A 12,831-nucleotide genomic window follows, 5' to 3' on the forward strand; every position below is an offset into this window, starting at 1 on the left:
AGTTCTTCATATATTCTGGATATTTATTCTCTGTCAGATTTTTTTCCCATCCTGTAGGTTGTCTCTTTACTCTAGTCATAGTGTTTTTTGCTATACAAAAACTTTGTAATTTCATGAGGTTGCAGTGGTTGATTAATGGTTTTATTTCCTGAGCAATTGGGTTATATTCAGAAAGTCATTACCTATGGCAATATGTTGAAAGGTTTCCCCTGCTTTTTTCTCTAGTACTTTCACAATTTAAGGTCTGATATTAAGGTAGGTCTATGATCAATTTGGACTTGACTATTGTGCATGGAGAAATTCAAGGATCTGTTTTCATCCTTCTACATAAAGTTTTTGCAGCACCACTTGTTGAAGAGGCTTTTTTCCAATGAATATTTTTGGCATTTTTGTGAAAAAAACAGATTTCTGTAGCTTCCTAGATTAGCATCTGGGTCCTCTGTTCTGTTCCATTGATCTATGTGTCTGTTTTTGTTGCCAATCCCATGCTGATTTTGTTACTATGGCTTTGTAATATAGCTTTAACATTGGGTATGGTCATACTACTAGCCTTATGTTTATTGCTCATTTTTTGGCTATTCAAGATTTTTTATGCTTAAAAAATGAATTTGAGCATTTTTTTTCTATTTCTGTGAAGAATGGATTTTTTGGGGGGGAGTTTTAATAGGGATTGCATAAAATGTGTAGATTGCTTTTGGTAAGATTTACATTTTCAGAGTATTGATTCTTCCAATCCAAGAACATGGGATGTCTTTTCATTTCCTAGTGTCTTCTGCAATTTCTCAGTTGAGTGTTTTTAAAGTTCTCATTGTAGAGATCCTTCACCTTCTTGGTTAGGTTTATTCCAAGTACCCAGTTTTTTTTTTTTTTTTTTTTTTTTTTTTCTTTTGAGGCACTTGTTAATGGGAGAGATTCTCATTCCTTTGCATGTTTGTTTGTTATTATTATATAAAAGAGCTACTTATTTCTCTGTGTTTATGTTATATCCTGCTTCATTTCTAAAAGTGTTTCTCAGCTTTAAGAGTTCACTGTTAGAGTCTTTAGGATCCTTTATATATAGAACCATATCATCTGCAAATAATGAAAATTTGATCTCTTTATTTCCAACTTGTACCCCTTTTATGAGTGCCTCTTTCCTTATTGCTATAGCTAAGACTTCCAGTACTATGTTAAATAAAAGTGGGAGGGCTGGAGAGATGGCTTAGCGGTTAAGCGCTTGCCTGTGAAGCCTAAGGACCCTGGTTTGAGGCTCTGTTCCCCAGGTCCCAAGTTAGCCAGATGCACAAGGGGGTGCATGCGTCTGGAGTTCGTTTGCAGTGGCTGGAGGCCCTGGCGCTCCCATTCTCTCTCTCTCCCTCTATCTGTCTTTCTCTCTATGTCTGTTGCTTTCAAATAAATAAATAAAAAATGAACAACAACAAAAAATTTTTTTAAAAAGTGGGGACAGTGGAAACACTTGTGTTGTTCCTAAGTCTAGTGGAAAAGTTTCAAGTTGTATTCCATTTAGTATTATGTTGGCTGTAGGTTTGTCATAAATCGCTTTTGTTATGTTGAGATATGTTCTTTCAATTTCCAGTTTCTGTGGGGCTTTTACCATGAAGGATGTTGGATTTTGTCAAATGCCTATTCTGCTTCTATTGAGAAGATCCTTTGATTTTTTTGTCCTTCAGCCCATTTATATAATGTATTACATTTATCGACTTGCATATGTTGAAACATACCTGGACCTCTGGGATAAAGCCTGCTTGGTTGGGGTGAATAATCTTTCTTATATACTCTTGTATTCTATTTGCCAATATTTTCCTGAGAATTTTTTCATCTATATTCATGAGGGAGATTGGTCTGTAATTTCTTTTTGTTCTGTCTGTGTCTGAAAGTATTTTTTGAAACACAAATGTTATAATATCTTTAGGTTAAAAACATTTACATCTTTTCTGTCATGTTGAGGATAAAGTACAAATTACAGATAAATGCAAGAATGCCACATGATTTTACCACTTTCCAGTCTATTCCAGTATGACCACTTACATGCTTTTTGGTTTATGAATCCATGCCTTTGTAATGTTTTACTTCATCTGTTATCACAATACAAATATACACAATGCAAATATATAAAGCGTTTATAACCATTAAATGCACTGAGTTAATTGCACAGAGAAATTGTCATAAACAAGAAAGGTTCAGATGTACTTTTGCAATGGTATGCATTTCTGCTTTCTTTAGCAAATGTTTGGTAAATTTCTTTTCAACAGTGTCAGAAGTAATAACTTTTCTAAAATTGAAGTCTCACTTTTCACTGAGGTTAAAAATATACAATAAAATATTTGATAAAATATAATAAAAATAATAAAATACTAATAAAAATATACTGCTCATAAACCTATCCACAGTATAGGATCAGAGATGGCCTAGACCCTGTGCTCCATGTACTGTGATGAAGAGAGAAAATCCTTCTGCCATACTAGAAATAGACACAGCTCCTGAATGTGATTCTTTTTCTTATATTTATTTATTTATTTATTTATTTATTTATTTATTTATTTATTTATTTGAGAGAGAGACAGAGAGAGGGAGAGAATGGGTGTGCCAGGGTCTCTAGCCATTGCAAACGGACTCCAGACACATGCTCCCCCTTGTACATCTGGCTCACGTGGGGCTTGGGGAATTGAACCTAGGTCCTTTGGCTTTGCAGGCAAGCACTTCACCACTAAGCCATCTCCCCAGCCCTTTTTTCTTTTATTGTGCTCCACATAACTAAAAATACCCACCGAGCTACAAATCAGAGGAGCTGCTCTGAGAGATACACAAGTACCTCTCCCACACATTGGTTCCCATAGCACCCTGTCTGTCAGCTGGATAGCTGTCCTTGACTCTATATTCTACAAGAATGCAAATTCACTGCTAGGAATAATATAGAAAGTATTAGGAGGAATTATATGACAGACAAATAAATACAAGGTATGGAACTGTACAAAATATTTTTTATAAATTTTTATTGTATGATAGCTTTCTGCTTTCTCAATTATCTTCTGTATAATGAGCTACTCATTTGACATCTTCAAAACCTGCATTTATGTCTTTATTATGAATATATCTCCTCTTGTCTATTGGTTATCATATTTGTATATTTAAATTATTGTTAGATTAGAATATAAATATTCTTAATTACTTTGTGATCTATTCTGTATATTTTTCCTCACACTCTGTTTATGTCTTTTTATGTTCTTGTCTTTCTTTTTAAATTTGCCCATAGCTCTATTTTCTTTTTTTTTTTTAAGGAAGAAAAAAAAGGTTGTATTTCATCACCTTAAGATTCACAGAGATATCACAGGTTTAGGGCTCAAATCATCACATCTTGATGACCTCTTAAATACTCACTTCTCAAATCACAAAAGTGGAATTATTCTTAAGATTTATAAGCAGTTACAACCAATGATGTTCACCATGAGGAGTACACAGGTATACAAAAATAGACCTCAGTAAAGGAGAACATTGTAAACATTTTACAATGTTTTAAAACAGAAAGATGCTGAGGATTTTTCTCAGTAGTCACTAACTAGGAAAGTGTTAATGTTCACAGTGGTATGAAGAGTAATTTGATTATCTCTGCTCAGATATCTATTAAGGTTATTCAAGAAAGAGGATGGATGAACCAACAGTGGTATTAAACCCCAATCATGTTCAAGACAGGTACAATCCAGAACTGTTAAAGCATTCTCAAACTGGTTTCACTGACACTACAAGTGGAATTATAAACAAAACAAAAAATACATACAGTTTGCTGGAATTTTATACTAACCATTAGAGGAGGGAGTAATTTAATGTGTCAGAACTTAAAATACATAAGCATAGTATAAACAATTCTAAAACATTGTAGGTAAACTTTAAAAACCCATGTAGTGAAAAAGCATTGGAATTTATATAAAATCAATTTAAAAAGCAAAAAATAGAACTAATTAGTAAATTTACTCAAATGAAAGAAGTTTGAATGTTACAGAAATGAAAAATATTAGAAATTTATATATAATAAAAAGTGAATATAAATTAGCCAAATCCATGGACAGTTCCAGTTAAACATTCATACAAATACATAATAACCTTTTACCTTTATATAAGGATAAAATACACATACAAATATAATATGAAGATTCTGGCAAAAAAAAAAAAAGAGCCACTAAAAATATTCTCAAGTTTAAAAACTGGTGTGGGATATATTTCAATACAACATCCTTTATGAATGCTAAACCCTTGATTTAATTCCATGATTTTATTATGCCAGAAGCATTGAGTCTTCTAATTTTTTTAAAGAGATGCTGGTAGAATAATACATTGGTTTATTATTATTTAAGGCATTTTGTATACACAGTATCAGTGTGGAATAAAACAATTTTATACTGATTATTTACTTTGATGCTTCAAACTTTCAGTCTTTTCAACAGAAGTAGCTGCAGACAGTGAAGTGTCTTTTTTCATGTTATAAAACACCGTAAAATTAATGCTTGGTTTTTGTAGTTCCTAGTAGTAAGTCCTGTCTTATCTTCTCACAGTATAAATTGTAGTCTCACGCAGGACCCCATGAAGACCCATCAGTTCTCACGCCATGCTGCAAGCAGCCATAGAAACTGTGAACAGCTTCCGGGTGCGCAGTTAGTTCAGGGACGCCAAAGCTGCTCCTTTTGGCTATCTTTCCACATCAGTGTGAAGTAGATTGTTAAGGTTTCATTAGTAGTTTCATCATGTGGCTTTTAAAAGAAAAGAAAAATGATTTGATTTCTTTCATAGTGCACAGTTCTTAGAAGAGACTTACTTTTGGAAATCATTTAATCTGGTGATGTTTTCAATAATCAAAAGCTTTGTAGTAGATGAAATTTCTCAATGCAACTGTAAGAAATAAGCATCTACATCCTTAGCTATATTACCAGTATATCTTGGAACCAAAGTAAGACGGTTTTCCTGTTCCCATAATCCACTTAATTGTTGCTTCAAAATCTTAATATTTCCATCATTTATAATTTCCGTTTTGGATGATAGTTCTGACCACCACCTTTTTATTACTGCTTGAAGCCAGTTTAAACCAACTATAACATATTCTTCAAATTTGCTTTTTAGTAATGACTTTACTAGAGGCAACAAGTCTACACAGCAGCCAAGTGAGATATATGGCTTTTCTTCCTGTAAACTATTAGAACAGGAAGGCAATCTACCACAACTCTAAGATCTTCTATCCTCACCAAATAGGCAACAAGTTCAGTTATACTTATCTTTCTCCAGAAAGTTAAAGCTACATTTAATCTCAAATTCCTGCAGAATAAAACTTGGGCCATTGTTTCACAGTCCTGAGAAACCTCAGAAAAAAAGCCACTATATTTTGATGATGGGCTTTCTGTTTGTGAAGAACCAGAATCACTGGAGTTGACCAAAAATGTTCAACTATCACGGTGTAATTTTTGAGGCAGGTGGCCTGCACAAGCCAGCTCATTTTCTTTATTTGCCATGTCACAGTCCCCACTTTTAGGAGTCTGTTTGTTTCGGTAACAGGGATTTAGAAATGTGTGATGGCCTTTCTTTTTGCGACAGATCACCTTGCGTACTTTATCTGGGCTTTTTACCACTTGTCCAACTGTTCTACCTACATAAGCAGCCAACTGTTTTGGAGATTTCTTAACCTCCTTCATGTTCTTACTAGTGAAATTAGAGATCCTCTTTCTAGGAAGATCAATGGAATGATCCTCAATGTTATTACAGGAGGTCTGTTTTTTAACATTGTTGGTTTTAGATGCCATAATCTCTTAAATACCAGCACCTCAGCCCAACCACGGCCCTGACCAGCTGCGCCCCACAGCCTAGAGCATCCCTCGGCTCCCTGGTAGGGCCCCACTCAGAGCCATTCAAAAACCCTATAGCTCTCTTTTCTATGCAGAACAATGAAGACACATATAATGACAGAGCCTTATGAAAGTGAAGACTAGGAGGACAATCATCTTTCCACCACTATGGCTACATATCTGAGCTCCAGAATTTCTCAAATGTAAAAGTCTCCAAGAAGTCAGCAGGAAGACATTCTAATGCGGCTTGTTTTGTTAAGAAAGAAGGTACAATAATTTTACTGTTAGAAGTTAATTCTTCATCACTGTCAATTACATTACATGGAACATTGCTCAGCAGTGCTACTAGGAAATAGTAGAGAATGAATGGTATTGTGCTGGGATTAACCATTTAATTTATGTGCATTCCTTAAGTGTTATCACATAATGATCAAAAAGGTACGATGTTTACCTTTTAAACTCAAGAAGGTATCAGGGTAAGTTTAGAAAATTAATAAATAAATAGCTCATAAATAATTCATATGTATAACTCCAGAGTGGCTTTTATCTATGATAAAAATATTTAATTGATTTTAGGCATCAAGCATGTGAGCAAACAGCTGTTTTTTTAAACAGAGGGAAGTGAAAATGCATTAGTTCTAAATTATATTATATTATATTATATTATATTATATTATATTATATTATATTTATATTATATTATTTATATTATATTATATTATATTTATATTATAAATTATATTATATTATATTATATTTATATTATATTACTTATATTATATTATATTATATTATATTTATATTATAAATGACACATTTAAGAGGACCAAGTATCCTTGAATTCTCAGAAAGTTTTTCATGAGTTATTTACATGAATGATTGAGAAATCCCTAATTCTTAATGGAGCTTTGTAGGAAAAAACCCCCGCAGGGGGCCCCCACACTCTGCCCAGATAAGGCGACACCCCAAATCACTCACGAGAAGCGGTCTTGATGCAAACTGCAAGAGGATTTTATTCCAAGCGCGCTGGGGCCCACAGTCGTACACCTCACAGGGGTAGAGGACTGCAGAGCCCCGAATGCAGGAACAGGACAGTTTTTATAGGGTTTCTAACAAAGCCTGTGCATTACACCAATCATTTTCTAATATTAGGAGCCCCGCAGGGTGTTAGCCAGTCAGTTTGTGCCATCCCATAGTTTCTAAGCCAATTAGTTTATGACCTTGGTGGTCAGCATTTGCGCAGGTCCTTGGGTGGGAGTAGCAGAGTGTGGTACCAGTCTCCTATGACCTTGGAGGTCAGCCTTTGTGCAATTCCTTAGGTGGGGGTAGCAGAGTATGGTATCAGCCTCCTGTGACCTTGGTGGTCTGAGGCAGGCTGTTACAGCTTATGGTGCGAGCTACTAAGGCTAACAGTGTGGGCTATTAAGGCTTATAGTGTAAGGCTTATAGTGCAGGCTATTTACAGAAACCAAATAAGTGGTTCACTTCATTACTCATTTTCCATCCTTGAGGGCTATCTCATGCCCTTTTACCTAGTTTTATATTAGGAGTGGGCTCTGATATAATGATAAGAGGGATTCTTTACTTGCTTCCAACAGAGAGTAAAGCCTGGAGTTTGAGGTATGCAGGGAGCCCGCTTAAGCTCCCCTTGGAGCATGATAGTATTTCTGAGCTTCTGAATTCTTGGGCCTTTCAGCTTGAGTTTGTTTTTTGAAAAGTATAGGCTGAAAAGTCCAACAAGTATACAATTATAATTAAATAGGAATTCATATGATCCAGGATGATCAATGAAATATAATCTAGAAGATAATATGTAGAAGAATACAAACTCTGAAAATATATAACTATAATAGTTGAATTTATACAGCCCCTTGTATAGGTTATTTGGTAGACATAAGTGCTGGTATTATTGTATAGTTATCTTGTATATGTGATTAACATTCATAAATACTTCACCTTAAATAAATTATATCATTCTCAAAAATATTGGTAAGAATGACCAAATATTTCAAAAGATCTCAGTCCTAAACTACTATTAACTGGGAAAGGCATTCTGCTTTGGATTACACTTAGAAATCCTGCCCAAAGTTCCAATTTGATGGTTTGTCCAATTTTCATGTAAATTTCAAGAGGCTAAAGAGCTTCTGGCTGTGTTTAAAATGTGGACTGTGAAAATTTCTGGCATTTCCAGAGTTCCAGTATAGTGTGGAAAGTGATTCCATAACTTCAAGCATAGAGACTGAGCAAATTCAAGAGCCCCAGTGAAAGAAATGAGTTTCAAGGGGATAATTCCTCTTCCTACAGTGTAAGAATGTGGACAATTGAGTTAATGGCTAAAGGACCAGATGGCATGCATGATCCCTATGGGTCTACTTCTAAATGACTTCATACTATGGATGTCGAATGAGTAGATGACCCAAGTATGAGGGCAGAATCTGAAAACGTTGAGAACATTTTATATGTTTTTAAACTTATAGCTAAAGTTATCACTCAAAAAATAAGCGAACAGTTTAATATTTATACATGAATCTGCAGATTGAACTAAATTGAAACTTATAGTGTACCCTTCATCAATAATGATAAAATTCTCAGAAACCTAGAATAGAGAGGAATAACATCAAGTGGAAGGTATAAGAACTCATATAAATGAAGAAAAGCACAATACAATGAATAAACAAAACCCTTAATATAACACACCCTTCAGTGGGAACCAGATATTTGTTTCTATTCTCTCTACACAAATCTGCAACTGAAAGGAAATGTCCATTTCAAAACTCCTATTTAATAGCACTATCAAATTTCTAGCTAATACAAAGAGACAACAAAAGGAAAAGAGATTCAGAAAGAAGAAACAAAACTCTCTTTATTAAACAGATGATATGATTTCCAGTGAGGATAGCCAAGAGTCAAATAAATGTGAGGAAACCAGTAAATGACTGAAGCAATGTTGGTGTCTATAACTTTACTACAATGTTAAATGCATTCCTACCTGCCAGCAATAAAAATGAACAATAAGAATTTGGAATTAAAAAAATCACTATGTTATTTCAAGAAATGAAAGACTTGGAAATATAAATTAAGCATATAAGGTTCTATTATAAGAAACTAGAGACTCTGAAAGAATGAAATAAGGCATAAATAAAAGCAAACTTCTGATATGTTAAAATGCCACAAATAGAATAAAAGTTCTTAGTCTCTTTAATAATCATGATTTTAACTACTTGCGTATAAGTAAAATCATCCACTCTTTCCTACAGTTTCACCTTTTTCTCTGATAAAGACAACATCCCACAAAATGCACCAAAAGAAATTTAGATAAGTTAGACTAGCAGTACAGACCACATCACTCAGTATGCACCTTCCATTCCTCATCTTGAATATCCATTGCCACCTATGATTCCCTAAATAAAGGGTCACATTGTCTTTTCTGTTTTTATTAGCAACATTTGTGTACAAAAAAGATGTGGGATAACAATTTTTCACATTGAAAACACATAAATGTAATAAGACTCATAATATATATATGTATGTATACATATAGAGAGAGTCCTATTTCCAGATAATTTAAATGCACTTAATTTAATTTCTGCTTCTCATAACTTTTCACAAGCAGGGAGAATAGATACAGATTTCCCTCATCCCTCATCATGTCTATACAGTAGTTCTAATATAGAGTTAAAAATAGTTTTGAATATCAGTAGTCACTTTAACACTTTAAGAAAACTGAATGTAAGATTTCTTTTTTCATTTCTAACAGCACATTTTTTACCTTCTTAGCTTTAGAATGAATTCTTGATGGTCAGATGTATTTGCAAACTGCCCTACCTTGAAAATACCTCAGCATGGAGAAGCTGGCCAGCTGATCCTGGGGAGCATCTATTGTCTGCGAACAGTGTCCAGCTGCACCATTTCAGTGTTGAAGATGGTGGAATCTATGACTTTATTCTTTCTTGTGTGTCTCTGAATTTTTTTCCATTTCAGTTAAAGGATGATTCCACCAAATATTAGCCTTTCTGACAGAACATGAGTGAGGGGTTACATACAGGAGAATGGAAATGCTAAAGCAGCCAAATTGAAAGGTCTCACCTCAATATTGTTAACCACCTCCCAGTGGCTGGATATGTTGAGCTCCTGTCACTGGATCTTCCACCCTCTATATGTTATCTCTCTCTGAGGCCAGGAGCCCCCAATCATCACTACATACTGGTGGATCAGGGGACAGCTGAGTTTCCCTCTATGGGAAAACATCAAGAAGAAATATCTAGAGAGTCTTTCCTGTGAGATCACACTGGCTTATAATAAAGATGGCTGCAGTTGGTTTTCTCAGAGGACTGTATCACAAAGCAAGACTTGCACATTATAAAAGCAGGTCCTTAGGCCTTGGGAGGCCGGAAGTGAGACCTAATAGAACTTCCTGAGTCTAGCTAAAGTTTGGCGAACTGCCTCCAGCCAGCTATGACTCAGCAGGGGTCCAAATGGCCTCTGGCCTGCTACTTCCGCACAGGAAGTTAGAGTTAGAACCAATCATCTCAGAGGTTACCTTATGCTATTGGCCCTTACAATTCACTCCATCCTAAAATCCCCACCTTCATTCTCAACATTATATAAACACCCACCAGTAAAAATAAAGTGAGTCCTTGCTTTGTTTTTTGTTCTTGGCAGTTGATACCCACCCTCCTTGGCCCTACCTGCCAGGGGAGCCCGGCAGCAAGTCTTTTATTTTAGTTATAACAAATATCCAGAAATTCCTTTTCTATATAATATTGCTTTCCCACTTTGTTACCTCAATATTTCAATTGGTTGTATGGCTATATGTGCAGTTATTCAAGCCACATGATAGGATCATATAAGTATCTATAGAGGTAGTTCTTCTCTGGGCTGAAAATGTTTTCATTTTGTTTCTACTGTGTTCTCACATAATTTTCACCTAGAAAATGATCATCTCTGATCTTCAATTCTTAATATCATTCAAACCATCAATTTCTACAAAATGAAATAGAGAGCTATTATGTCAATATAGTTTCTAAAAATTTATAAACTGTAGATGTTATTAATAGAGCTATCAGACTCTACTGAAATGTGAGCCTAATGCATGTGGTAATTTAGAGTGCTAAATTATAAATGGAGAATTTTATGTCTGTTATAAGCAGCAGAGTAGTGATTCAGTGAAATTAGTATGTTTAGCCACAATTCAGTGCTGCATTACTTAACTAAGGCCCAGAACCTGCCCAGGAGCCTTGCAAAGTAGAAGAGCAATTTTTAGCAGGTCATCAAGAGTGGATTTATCTTTCCTAAGGAGTCTAAAGTGAGAATTATAGCCTTTGTTAAATAATTCAGAGCAAGTCCTTGAAATTCAAACCAGAAGGGAATATATAAATATGTGCAATGAAATACCATGAAGCCTTTCATCTGCACTCTTGGTGGACACAATTTAATAATGGTTAGGAGAGTCACTGGCGTGGTAATTTGTAACATTACAATGGTACACATTTCAATCACACCATACTAAAAGTTATGTGAGTAAGGGTGATATTTATTTATGAGGAGACATTAGCTTGCTATATAGCCTCAAATGTCTAGAGCAATTTTGTTATCTCCAGGTGAGCCTTCTTCTTCCATAACCTTAGTGTCAATCTAAAGAATGCTACTTAAATTTTTCATTGTACTTTCTACATAAAATCTTGTAAAATATGAATTTTATGAATGGGTTTTTCAATGTCCACTTTCTAGAAAAGGTAAGAATCAAATATGAGCTTGTGGAAACAAATAAGGTAGGGATGGGAAAACTGTATATTTTAAAGTATTCAAAGCTAACACTATGTTCTTGTTATAGAAGTAAAAAAATGAAATCTTGAAAGTGTTTTCTGTGTTGAGGATGATTAGGATGATGCTTACCTCAAATGCTTGAAGTCCTGAGTTCAATTCTTAACATCTCAAAATAATAAACAAAACATTTATTTATTTTTTTTTTTAAGGATTGTGGTCTTCCAAACTCCTAACAACATAGCTTGTTAATCTCTGTTTACAACATTCTAGGGATTTTCTAGCCCAAAGTTTCAAACTCCACCACATTATCCCCCACAAAAAAGTTACAAATACCTACACATCACATCATCAGCATTATCACAGCAATGTCATATCTTTTCTGTACCGCCTCCCCATATTTCTTACTTTTCTCATTTGTTATGACAGAATGCTTGGAAAAAGAAAAAAAAAAAAACTAAAGGAAGTATGGGTTTATTTTGGCCTACAGTTTACTATTACAGTTCATCATGGTAGGGAAGGCATGGTGGCAGGAAGAAGTCACTCACTGGTCACCTTGTATCTACAATTAGGAAGTAGGGAGTGGTGCATGCTGGTACTCAGCTTACTTTCTCTTAGTCATTCAAGGAGCCCAGCCCAGGGGATGCTGCTGCCCACTTAGGATGGGTCTTCTCATGTCAGTTAACTTAATCTACAGACTGCCTCAGAGTCATGCCCTGAGATATTGCTATGAGGTGATTATAGATCCTGTCAAGTTGACAATATGAATCATGGATGTCTGTTGGCAGAGCTTGGTTTCTGTTTATCAGAACTATTATATCAGGAAAAAAAGGTTAAGGTTTCAGCTCATCAGTATTAAATTTATGACTACTTAGTAACTATAGTATTGTGTTTAGGTAAATGTACAAAATGTGTTTTTTTTCTCAAAGCAAAATTTCATTTTTCTATGGCAGATGTTATGATGGTAGCTATGGTAATATTTGTATCTTTCTATGAATTTCACTATTATAGATATTAAATTAAGCATGCATTTTTTTCTGGCTTTTTCATTTTATGACATACTGCAAGGTAAAAAAAAAAAATCATGGGAAAGTGTGGGGGTGGGGAGGGAGGGAATTACCATGGGATATATTTTATAATCATGGAAAATGTTAATAAAAATAAAAATTAAAAAAATTAAAAAAAAATCCTCACCCCTTTAAGAAACAAATTTATTTTAAAAGGTAACAATACTTGAAGAGAT

General features: G+C 34.6%; 1 pseudogene; it reads right to left on the reverse strand.

Moving 5' to 3' along the window:
* Positions 1-4,872: 4,872 nt before the first annotated feature.
* LOC101606928 lies at positions 4,873-5,783 on the reverse strand (annotated as a pseudogene).
* Between the last annotated feature and the right edge of the window lie 7,048 nt (positions 5,784-12,831).

The sequence above is a fragment of the Jaculus jaculus genome, chromosome 11 (assembly GCF_020740685.1).
Source record: "Jaculus jaculus isolate mJacJac1 chromosome 11, mJacJac1.mat.Y.cur, whole genome shotgun sequence".
NCBI lineage: Eukaryota > Metazoa > Chordata > Mammalia > Rodentia > Dipodidae > Jaculus > Jaculus jaculus.